Source organism: Mirounga leonina, unplaced genomic scaffold, assembly GCF_011800145.1.
Source record: "Mirounga leonina isolate KUSES-001 unplaced genomic scaffold, KU_Mleo_1.0 Mir_418, whole genome shotgun sequence".
NCBI classification, from domain to species: Eukaryota; Metazoa; Chordata; class Mammalia; order Carnivora; family Phocidae; genus Mirounga; species Mirounga leonina.
The window spans coordinates 16,708,229-16,721,273 of NW_023270739.1; the positions used below are offsets into that span (position 1 = coordinate 16,708,229).

The following is a 13,045-nucleotide window of genomic DNA, read 5'->3' on the forward strand; positions in this document are numbered from 1 at the left end:
TGTGAGTTATTTTGGGACGGTCACAAGAGTACTTGAACCCTGAACAAAGAACCTCTCCTTGCCTTATCCTACTGCAGATGGGAGTGAAGTGTTTCAAGTGCCCCAAATCTGAAGCAACTGTGAAACTCCAACCAAAAGGCTAATGGATGGGGGTCTTTTCCATTCTTTTGGTCTGCCTTTCTCCTAAAAACCAGTAACGTTCCCAAACGCATGTTAGCCCCGTTTTCTCGTGGCATTTATAATTGTCTGCTTAGGGGGCATTTGATAGGACTGATGCAACAGAGTGGGCATCTGATACAGGTGGTGACAGGTACAGTAAGGAAATGTCACTGACTCTGGTTACACTTGGTTTTAGCCAACTTTGTCCTCAGAGCACTGCCTTCGGTACTGGTGGGAGTTGAATTTAGAAAAGGAAAAACAGCACTACCAAGAACACATGCCCAAAGTCATTTTCCCTTGCCGGTAAGCAATTCAGGAATATTCAAGCCTTCAAGACTTTCCTACAGGAGTGGGGGGCACCTGGGTGGCTCAGTTCGTTAAGCAACTGCCTTCGGCTCAGGTCATGATCCTGGAGTCCCTGGATCGAGTCCTGCATCAGGCTCCCTGCTCGGCAGGGAGTCTGCTTCTCCCTCTGACCCTCCTCCCTCTCATGCTCTCTGTCTCCCATTCTCTCTGAGATAAATAAAAATTTAAAAAAAAAATCTTTAAAAAAAAAAAAAGACTTTCCTACAGGAGAATAAGTTTTAAATAATAATACAGAGAAAAACATTTTTAAGAAAAAAAATTTAGGGCGCCTGGGTGGCTTAGTTGGTTAAGCGACTGCCTTCGGCCCAGGTCATGATCCTGGAGTCCCGGGATCGAGTCCCGCGTCAGGCTCCCTGCTCGGTGGGGAGTCTGCTTCTCCCTCTGACCCTCCTCCCTCTCATGCTCTCTCTATCTCATTCTCTCTCTCAAATAAATAAATAAAATCTTTAAAAAAAATTTAGTTAACATACAGTGCAATATTGGTTTCTGGAGTGAGAAAAACACTTTAAGATAAAAAACAAGCCACATCAGGGTAAGTTGGATAATATTAGCTTCCCTTTAAGTTCAACATTACTCAGTATCCACTCTGGAAAATATCCCTGTAACAAGTGAAAACATAGATCCCAAGCCTTATTATGGATTAGTACTGGCTACCTAGTCTTTTTCCCCTTCTTTCATTGGTCTGAACTCGACTTAGATCCCAAATGAACAAGGACCTTTCATCTAAGCAACAGACTTCCAGGGCAGTTATAAATATAGGCTCAAACTGCCTTACTCATGGGGTTAGGTTTAACTTCTGATATATGAAGTGCTAATAGTTTCAGTGAAGACCTGGCAAAATATCCGTAGTGCTCTCTTTCCTTGTAATATATTATGATTCTATTACCCAAGCTAATTACAACTCATTCAAATGAAAATTTCTCCTAGCCCCTTTGCTTTCTATCCTCATCCCATTTGGATTTAATTACAATGCTCAAGTTCTATTTCATCAAAACATTTAATATAAGAAGAAAACCATTCTCAACTCTCCATCTCAAGAGGACTAACATAATATTACTCTTTACTGTTTATGACTACAACAATCCTATGTGGAAGGTAGTATTATCATCCTCATTTTTCAGATGGAGGAACTCTTTTTGCCCAAGTTACATAGCTAGTAAATGGTGGAGATGAGATCTGACTCTGGATTATCAGGTTCCAAACCCATAGTCTGAAGCTTGGAGAAAATATAAGCTAACTAATACCCTCGGGCTTTCATTTTATCTCCCCCCACTCAATATCAGCTTGTTCATGTATTTTTAGCACAATTCAGTGATATGTTTGTTGCTGATACAATTCTTCAATTAATTCACTTTCACACATAATACTTAAAGATTTAGGCAATAACATCTTCTCCAAAGATACCAGATTATCTTACACCTATGGATAGAATTCATTCACTGGCTGTGCAAATTCTACCATACTAGTAACATCCAACAGCCAAATCAATAGAGTAAAAAAGATATTTTAAGGGGCGCCTGGGTGACTCAGTCGTTAAGCGTCTGTCTTCAGCTCAGGTCATGGTCCCAGCGTCCTGGGATCGAGCCCCGCATCGGGCTCCCTGCTCCGCGGGAAGCCTGCTTCTCCCTCTGCCACTCCCCCTGCTTGTGTTCCCTCTCTCACTGTGTCTCTCTCTCTCTATGTCAAATAAATAAATAAGATCTTAAAAAAAATTTAAAAAAAAGATATTTTAAGTTACAGTCAGGTGGTTGGGTCACCCCTTTCTCCTTTCCATCCTGGCAACACACCTGCTGTTGTTACTTCTTTCACATGCCTTACCACTGCTAACTTGGTTCTCCTCTTACATTTGACTCTGACACATTCCTGCCTGCAGGTTGCCAAACACCCTTGTGATGGGACAAAATAAATAAATTAATTAAAAAGTCATGTAAGAGTGTCTACAACTTTCCTTTCCTCTCTGCCTTGCCAAAGACAATTCTCCCTCTTCCCAAAGCCCTAAAAAAAAGAAGGATTCTTGCTTACTAGAAGAAAAACTAGGTCAATACAAAGATGAGGAAACCGAGTCATAGAAGTTGCTTTCCCTAAAGTTCATTCTATGGTTAAATGACAACACAAGATTCTAAATCTAAACGTTGCAGGAATTACATCTTGTTAATGCTCGTATCCCCATAGCAAGGTGCTACATGTCTGGTCAAAATTTGTTGTGTGAATGAAATAGATAGGAAAGAAAAAAAAAAGGAAAAGAGAGAAGAAAAATGGGGCATCTGGGTGGTGCATTCAGTTGAGTCTGACTCTTAGTTTTGGCTCAGGTCATGATCTTAGGGTGGTGGGATCAAGCCCCACATCAGGCTCCACGCTCAGCATAGAGGCTTAAGGAGACTCTCTCTCCCTCTCCTCATCCCCCCATGCTCTCTCTCTCTCTCTGAAATAAATAAATAAATCTTTTTAAAAAATGAGAGAGAAGACGGGGCGCCTGGGTGGCTCAGTTGGTTAAACGACTGCCTTCGGCTCAGGTCATGATCCTGGAGTCCCGGGATCGAGTCCCGCATCGGGCTCCCTGCTCAGCGGGGGGTCTGCTTCTCCCTCTGACCCTCCTCCCTCTCATGCTCTCTGTCTCCCATTCTCTCTCTCTCAAAAAAATAAATAAAATCTTTAAAAAAAAATAGAAAAGAAGAAAGTTTTAAAAAATAATAAAATAAAATAAAATGATGAGAGAGAAGAAAAGAAAGGAAATTGCTAGCAAGTGGTATTTATTACTGTGCTGGAACGCATGGGAGGCAGTGATAAATTAGGTGAAGTTATTATCATGGTTGTTTTTGTGCTTCTTCTAACTAGAACCCGTTGGGTGACATCTGAACATACCTAGGTTTATGCCTAATTCTGCGTTAGAGTTGGTTGTGTAATAGTGAGGTGTTGAATTAAGTTGTCCTTGGATGTCACTGAATACCCAATTTTCTTTCTGGGTTTTCATTCCCCATGGATTTTGCCAACCAACAGATTTGGAGGCCTGTTATTTACTAGTGACTATGCAGGGTGAAAGAGGAACAAAAAATGGGTAGGCATGATAATCTTGTTGGGGGCATCACAATATAGAACCAAATAGTTACAGTACAGGATGGTAGGTGGTCTGGTGGAGAAATGTACCCAGTGCTGGGCACAGTGGACAGTAGTTCCATCTTCTATGGGAAAGAAGAAAATAATCAGGGAAACATTTCCAGAGGAACCCTGGAGGGTATGAAGGACATTCCTGATAGAGAGAGAAGCCAGAGCAAGGGCACGGAAGCATACACATCATGCTGTGTTCAGGGACTGGTGAAAAGGCTGGTGGGGCTGGTGCAAAGTGCCTGGTGGGGCCTGCACAGTGCCAGGGGCAGAGACGAACAATGAAGCTGAGCCAGACTCTGAGGGGCCTTCTCTGCTCAGCTAAGGAACTCAGGCTTCTTCTTTCTTTCTTTTTTCTTTTTTTAAAAATAACCAGGCTTATATCATTTTCTTGCACAGATATATATCTGTGCATTCCTTGTTCTCCAGTCTCCTTCTGAGGGGACCTGCTTCACATGCCTTCACCAGCCTGTACCTTGGTCCTTCTGGCAAGAAGTCCTAGAAAACTCTGTTTTGGTAAGACTGCAACTGCCAGCCACAGCTTGATGAGAAGCCTGGAACAATGGGAATATTCTGGAGATGTGTGTGTGTGTGTGTGTGTGTGTGTGTGTGAAGGGGTGTGGGGAGAGACATAATAAACATTTGTCTCAAGTATGCCACAAAACATTATTTTTGTTGTCCAAGGAAAAAGTTCCTAAGAAATTTTGTTTCTTAAATCAGCTTTCATTATATATGTATTTTCACTATTACATAATGAACTAATCTTAAAGTAAAAGGTCAATAAAATTAAAGAGGTAAATAATTCCATTTAAAATACCAACTACTAGCATTTACAAAATTTTTTGTCTTTTTTATTTTAAGCATTGTGTAAATCATTTTTTATATAACTAGTATAAAGCACACATGTCCTATTCTACTTTTTCACTTAGGGTATCTCAGAGTTCTCCATTTGTCTATTCATTTGCTCATTCATTTTATAAATTATAAAGTAGTAGTGGAACCATAAGGATATGCATATCTTATCTAATCGTCAAAGCAAATCTGTTGGTTAGATACTCTTGTTATCCCCATTTCAAGATGAAGAAACTAAAGCCCAAAGAAATTAACTGACATGCTTAAAGTCACACAGCCAGCAAGCGATAGACCCAGGACTCAATCATAGGCACAGTATATATCTAGTTCTGGCCTTTATGATTCTATTACAATGTACTTAGTACATTATGGTTTGCTTAATTACTCCCTGGTTTTTAGCCATGTGAGTTTTCTATTGCACTGTTGAAGAAAAATTTATACATTTTTTTTAAAAATAAAAGGGGTCATAAAGAGGGGAGAAGTAGCTATTTCTTCAGGATATATTCCCGAAGTGAGTACCATTTATTCTAGGAAATTTGGTTATGTGGCTCAGTTCCTTTCAACAATGATGCTACTGATTCTTGCAGCCCCCAATTACCTGTCAACATATCTGCTGCTCAACAGTCCTGCCAACAATGAGGGCTTTTTTCCCCACACTTTATTTGATTTTCTTTTCAAATCTCAAAAGAAATACCTCTTTTTTTTTTTTTGCCACAAGCCAATAATACAATGAATAAGCGAACATTCTCCTCTGTAGGATTTCCTCTACCACAAATATCATCCTCAGATCTCAAGGTAACTAGAAAGATTTTTTTTTTTAAGATTTTATTTATTTATTTGAGACAGAGAGAATGAGAGAGACAGAGAGCACATGAGAGGGGGGAGGGTCAGAGGGAGAAGCAGACTCCCCGCTGAGCAGGGAGCCCGATGCGCGACTCGATGCGGGACTCGATGCGGGACTCGATCCCGGACTCGATGCGGGACTCGATCCCGGGACTCCAGGATCATGACCTGAGCCGAAGGCAGTCGCTTACCAACTGAGCCACCCAGGCGCCCGATCTCAAGGTAACTAATAGTAACAGTTGAAATAATCCTTCCATACCCTTCTCTGTCACATACAAATATATTTATACATATGGAAGGCTTTTCCTCTTACCTTTTTTAACTTGAATGGATTGAGCTATACACATTATAGTACAACTTGTTTTCTCACTGTATCATGAATATTACTTAAAATAAATACATACAGCATTACTTTTACTAGTATGGATATACCACAAATTTTCTTTTTTATGTTAATGGATTTAATATTTTTGCTCAAATAATGCCACACTAAACATCCTTGTATAAATATCCTTATATTCTGGTGCTTTTATTTATTCAGGAGAGACTCCAGAAAGAACCAAAGGGTATGAATGTTTTTAATTTTATTGTATACTGCTACATTTCTTTCCCTAAAAGTTGTAGTAACTCAAATTTTTTTTTAGTAATTCAAATTTTTAATAGCAATGCATGGCAATGTTTATTCCCTCATAATCTTGTCAACACTGGATATTACTAATATTTTTAATATTTCCCCAAATACTTCCCCCCAAAATGGTATCTCATTGTTTTAATATACATTTCCATGATTACCGGTAAGGTAGAGTATCTTTTCATGTATTTATCATGTTTATTAGCCCTTGAGGGAAGTTTCTCTTCTATGAATCCATTTTTATTTATAAGCACTTTATAATGTATTGCTCTAATTGAAAATCCATGCATGAGAAAGAACAGTCTTTATAAATCTTTATAAATTGATAAATGTAGAAGTGCTTATTTCAGGTGAGAGAGGAGTTGTATAGATGGGTTGATTGTGAGGTGTTTCTATTTACTATTTAAAAATTTTTAATAGATACTACTCTATGTGCACACACAGAGTTGTTTCTGTGTTCTCTTCATTTTGCTCTTCACTCTGCTTTTCTTTTTCTCCATAACAGATCCTGTTGGTGCCCTCCCCATGACCCCTGGGCACTAACCATTCCAGTGCATGTTTGTAGGAGTCATTTCCACTTAAGGGCCTGTTCTTGGCCCCCTGGAAGCAGGCTAAGTGGTTGGGAATTGGAAGATAAATACCTTAGCTTCCTCTCCTCTGGGGAAGGCAAATAATTTTGAGATGCCTCTGAGATGGTCTCTCAGAGTTCCCCAGTGTGATTGCTCAGTGACACACCATTATTGGCCTCCTCTTCCCTGTCTCTCTTCCCCACCTCTTTATTAATGCTTCCTTCAGGAATATCTACTTCAAGCCAGGCATTTTGTGAACTGCTGGCTACACTCTGTTGAGTAAGATGCCCAAGGTTTTTCTCCATGTGAACTTAGTTTTATTATTTTTTTTATTCTTTGTTTCTGAACTTGTTGAATAGCATCAGCAAGTGCAAGTTGCAGAAAACAGATGCTACTGAGCCCAACATCGTTCGTTCATAAGGAGGTCTAATATTCAGATGGTGTTGGAGTGAACTCAAAGAGGCAGAAAACTTGGAATCTGCTCCTTTTCCCATTCTTTGCTAGGAATTTGGCATGAACATGTCTAACTTGAGACATGTTTCCATAATCAATACCAAGTGTTTACATCCCTTACCCCAGCCCTACCCCAGCCCCATCTCCCAATTAGGAACCCAACCTGACTGATAAGTAAATCCTGTCACAGGAGATCTCAGAGCACAGTGTTGGTCTTGACCCCACATCCTGTTCAATGGATTGTAAGGACTCCCTTCTACACACACACACACACACACATATTAACAAAATGAAGAGAGTACAAGCTTCAGAAAATTTCTTTTTTAATATGTGGGTTGCTATGGGGATGGGAGTGTGGCAGAATTGGAGAGGGGCTTGTGGAAGTGACTATAAATGAAGCTTAAGTAATTTTCAAGAACGTTTTCCTCTCTAAGTCAGGTTTGAGCAAGAGCAGCACGTTGGGCTCCCTTGGCTTGTGATGAACACATTTTTATGTTCACTTATTTAATAACTTCAGTGTGGTAGGTAATTGATCTACCATGGTGAACACATACCTGCCTGCCAGGGGTTGATGGTGAAATAAGACACCTTCATTAGCAAGTAGAGGCATAAGTAGGATACATAGTACCAAGCAAAGAACAGGGGCTATAAGAAGAATTCTATTTTATATTTGTTATTTATTTATATATTACATTTGTGATAGCATAAAAGGGAAAAACAGAGAGAGGCTTGGGGAAGGGAAGCTTTCTAAGGAAGCATTAGTAAACTGTGGTCATAAGAATGAGTGACAGTCCTGAGACATGCCTGAGGATGGAAATGGAGAGCAACAGCACTGCAAGGGTTAAGGAGTGGGAAAAAAGGTGCTACATTCTGGGGGCGCCTGGGTGGCTCAGTGGTTAGGCATCTGCCTTAGGCTTGGGTCGTGGTCCCAGGGTCCTGGGGTCGAGTACCGCATTGGGCTCCCTGCTCGGAGGGAGGCCTGCTTCTCCCTCTCCCACTCCCCCTGCTTGTGTTCCTGCTCTTGCTGTCTCTCTCTTTGTCAAATAAATAAATAAAATAAAATTAAAAAAAGGTGCTACAGTCTGGGACTGAAAGCACAGGGAGCGTAGAATCTAGTGAATGAGATGAAGAGTGGGGAGTTGGGGTTGGAGTTGGAGGTGGTGCCTTGTGGCTTCATACCATGTGTATTCACATGTCTGTCCCTAGAAGATTGTTATTTCACTCCTAGAAGTCTCTTAAACTTGGATTTTCTGTGCCTCAATTACCTCTCTGAAATATGCATTGATAACTAGGGCACCTGTTTGGGAAAAGATGAACCTGCTTTGGGTAGAGACAATTACCAGGAAGGAATAAAAAATGATGTGTGCCAATAATCCCACTAAACCTTCGGGAATATATCCCTGTGTTGATACATGAGACCATTTGCCAGGGTCACCCACATAGGCTTTCTGTGCTTCCTGAAATACTTCCTTCCCTTGACTCCCATGACTCATGCCTTTTCTAGTTTCCTCCTGTGTTAACATTTGCTCCTTTTTCTCCTTTGCAAGCTCTTCACTGGCTCTGGAAAGATGGGAGTCCTTCACAGGTCAGCTCTCATTTTTGCTGGTTAGTGCCTATTTATCACTCAAATTTCATTCTAAGCATCAGTTCCGTGGTGAAGGGCTTTCCTGGTCTCCTTGACTAATCAAACCCGCTTGTGGACTGAACATTTGTGTCCCTCTAAAATTCATAAATTGAAGCCTTAATGTCCAATGTGATGGTATTTGGAGATGGGGAATTGGGACATAATTAGGTTTGGATGAGGTCATAAGAGTTGGGACCCCATGATGGGATTTGTGTCTTTTTAAGAAGAGGAAGATACCAGAGCTCTCTCTCTCTCTGCCATGTGAAGACACAGAGAAGGTGGCCATGTGCAAGCCAGGAAGAGAGTTTTCACCAGAACCTGACCATGCTGACACGCTGATAATGGACTTCCGGCCTCCAGAACTATAATAAATCTCTGTTGTTAAAGCTGCCCAGTCAGTCTGTGGTATTTTGTGGTGGCAGCCTGAGCTGACTGAGACACCCCCTCTTCCAGGCATGGCAACATTCTCCTGTCCTTCAGATGTCCTTATAGTCACGATTTTCGTTTAATTGGTGTGATTAATGGATTTCTTTCCAGGATTTAGCTCCATGAGTAAAAATGCTCATTTCCTAAGGTTCTTATCATAAGAACTAGCTTCATGTAATGCAGTCACACAGTCCCCATGCTCAGAAGGACCCCATGCTTGGTTTAATGCTCTGCGGTCACCATCTTGAAATTCTTAATGCTTTTTGAACAAGGGGACCTGCATTTTCCTTTTTCACTGACCTCACAAATTATGTAGCTAGTCCTGCTTATCTTTTTTTTATCTCGGCACTGAGCACAGTATCTGGCACATAGTAGATCCTCAATAAATATTAGTTGAATGAGTGGGTGAATGCATTAATAACTGACTGGCTGAATATAAAGTGCCAGAGCTAAGAATTATGGCTGGGTTTGTCTGACTCCAAAGCCTATGCATTTTCTGCCTCCCCATATACTGCTATTTGCACTTACATATGGAGCTGGGTTTGACTAAATCTGCCCAAGGACCTTCCTCTCTCACTTATTTTCCAAATTATTTTCTCCTGGGGCATCTCTGGGGTAGTGTTGCTGTGGCAGCATTCTCTGGCATAAACATCCCTCTGAGTCATAGAGCAATGCCATCACAAGGGGCCGGGACAGCTGCAGCTGTTAGGCATCTGTGAGTTACTTTGAGATGGCATGAAAAATATCTCCCGATTGGTTAAATCTACCTTACGTCCTGCCCCCGGATCTGTAGGATTGACGTTTCCAGAGGATACTTTTATATACATATGAAAATACACCACCTGCTGCTGAAAGGAATGGACCTTCTCAAACTCAATGAAGAGAATCTTTCACTTCAAAATTAATTCAGATTTTATCTGAAACTCTTTGACACCTCCCTAGTTATAGTTAATTAACAGGAGTAACATGAAGGGATTACACTTGGAATCAGGAAGTTGGGGCGGTCTGGGAGAATTGATTCAGTTTAGGTAAAGGAATTTGCTAATTGGCTTGCCTCCCCAAAACCAAGAGGTCTGTCTCCATGGTTAAGCGTGCAGTGAGATAGATTTGCAAAATCCTACCTTGAAGCAACCATCAAAGCTAAAAAGCTGGGGCCGCCTTTGGTGCAGTGCCCAGGGGGCAAATATTTAGCTCTTTCAGCATTCCAGAGATGAGCTCTGTGCGCATAAACCATCTTCAAATGGCAAGCTGGGGAGAGGTTCAGGCTCAAAGAGAATTAGCTGGTGTGCTTTCAGTCATGCATAAATCATACCCTGGGTGAGGGGCAAGGGGCAAGGGTTGCTGGGCAAATGGATCAGCTCCAGGAATAGCAAGGCCTAACATTCTTTAAATAAAAATCGGACCAGGGCTTTTTTTGTGAGATTGTGCTTTGCTGCATCAACAATGTCACTTACCCTATCATGGTCGTGCCACCTTTGCTTCAGTTTGTCCTCTTGGTATTATGATGCAGGGATGGCTAAAAAATCCCATCTACTTTGGGCTCCTTGAAAGGGTGGAGGGTATTATCTTTTGGATTGATAGGTTTAAATCGCTGATGGTTAGAATCTCAAGGAATCCTCAGTCTGCTTGGTAACTCTGTGTACCCTAAAAAAGTCTCAAGAGCTGTGTTTGAGGTCCACATGAGTCTCTGGGAGGTACAGAAAGGACACTGTAGCACATTCGTCCATCCCAGACAGATCAGGAACTCTCAAAGACCAATTCACTCTCTCTGATACCATCCCAAGAGAACGCTAGACCAGGAATATCTCCTACCAGCCACTCAGCTCTCATATAATAGTATTGATAATAATGGTAAAGGAATCACTAACACTTTTTTAGTGATCAAAATATACAGAAACTATTCTACATGTATAGACATTTTACATGTATTGATTGATTTACTTTATGCAACAGGTCTCTGAGATAGGTACTATTATTCCTCTCCTTTGACAGATGAGGAAACTGAGGCACAGAGAGTTATGTAGGGTCCCTCTGCCTAGGGAAGGGACTACAGTGGTTTTCCTCACCATATTTCAGGACTCTGTTGTAGGAGTTTGCAAAGGTGACTTGAAAAATAGGTTTCAACATAAGACATTTGGTGGGGATGCAAACATTCAGTCTACCGCAGTGTTAACCACTAGGCAGTTTTGTGTGGTAATTTTTAGGTATCTCCTTGTGAGGCCCAGACTACATTTATTCCTTTTTCTCTGACACTCAATAGAAATGTTGGATGACAAGTTTGAAGAAATCTTTCAGACAATATGTCAAAAAGAAAAAAAGAAAAATAGAGCAAATGTAACACCTGAACAATAATAAGAGTTATGATAAGAAAGAACAGAGAAAATGAAGGCAAGGAAAGCCTCAAAGAAATAATTTGAGAACATTTCACAGACTGAAGTATTTGAGCTTCTAGACTGAAAATATCCATCAAGCATCTTGGAAAATGTGTGTGTCTAGTCCCAGACCTTAACATCCACTGCTTACACTACCTCTTCTCTTGGATATCTTTGAGGCATCACCAACTCCACAAGTCAAAAATTGCACTCAGGGTGTTTCTTCCCTCAAATCTTGTTCTCTCTGTGCTCCGTATCTTGAGGAAGAGTATAGCCATCCATCTAGTTATACTGCTTAAAATTCCAGGAGTTTGGGGCACCTGGGTGGCTCAGTCGTTAAGCGTCTGCCTTCGGCTCAGGTCATGATCTCAGGGTCCTGGGATAGAGCCCCACATCGGGATCCCTGCTCAGCGGGAAGCCTGCTTCTCCCTCTCCCATTCCCCCTGCTTGTGTTCCTGCTCTCTCTCTCTCTCTCTCTCTCTGGCAAATAAATAAATAAAATCTTAAAAAAAAAAAAATTCTAGGAGTTTTCCTGACATCTCCCTCTCTCCTACTTTCTATATCCATTTCATCTCTAAGCCCAGTTGGTTTTACCTTCTGTCTTTCAGATCCATCTACTTGTCTTCACGTTTGACTTCACCTCTTGCCTGGATGATAGCAATAGTGTTCTCATCTCCCTCCATCCTCTCTTAACCTTCTCTAACCCCCCTCCCCCCGCCCTTTGCCCACCTTGTTACCTAGTTATCTTTTCTTTTCTTTTTTTTTTTTAATTTAAGTAATCTCTACACCCAACATGGGACTCAAACTCACAACCCTGACTTTTGCCTCGTTGCATCCGAGAGAGCAAGATGGGTCACCAGCAGCTGTACTGGAGCCATCCGAGGAAATTTGGCCAGGGTTCTCGTTCTTGCCGCGTCTGCTCAAACCGGCACAGTCTGATCCGGAAATACAGCCTCAGTATGTGCGTCAGTGTTTCTGTCAGTACGCGAAGGATATAGGCTTCATTAAGTTGGATTAAGTGAACTTCCTTGAATTGGTCATCCAAGATAACCTACCTTAACTGCAGATATCCAAGATACCTACTTTAATGCCTACTCATTGTACATAAAATAAAAATACTTCAATTATGAAAAAAAAAAAAACCTCACAACCCTGAGACCAAGAGTCACATGCTCTTCCAACTGACCCAGGCACCCCTCTAGCTTTTTTTTTTTTTTTTTTTTTTTTTTCAAAAAACAAATCTGATCATGTCTTTCCTCTGCTCTGACCCAGAATGGAGATTCTTTGGTGAGACTTAAAATATGTAAGAGTTGCACTTCCTTTTCTGGAACAGTTGGTTTCTTCAGGGGTTCACATAAGCTGTGATCAAAATGCCTCTATCGTATGCTCTGCTAAACACTGAGAGAAACACGAGACTAAGGCTCAGAATTGGTTGGATAACTGAAGAAGAGCAGCTAAAGGGAGGACCAGACGCAGGAGTTGGATTGGCTGTTATTTTAGGTTGCACTTGATAAGAAATAAAGACCATGGGTAGCCCTTTGCCTGGTCTCTATGTCTTGGTGTCCTGACATTTTATTTCATCATAATTACAAAGAATCAAAGTGAGGTTTGACCCAGCAAAGAAAAGCATCCCTAAGTTTTGGAGACC

At 41.2% G+C, this 13,045-nt stretch overlaps 1 pseudogene; it reads left to right on the forward strand.

Moving 5' to 3' along the window:
• Positions 1-12,221: 12,221 nt before the first annotated feature.
• LOC117998524 lies at positions 12,222-12,430 on the forward strand (annotated as a pseudogene).
• Positions 12,431-13,045: the final 615 nt, after the last annotated feature.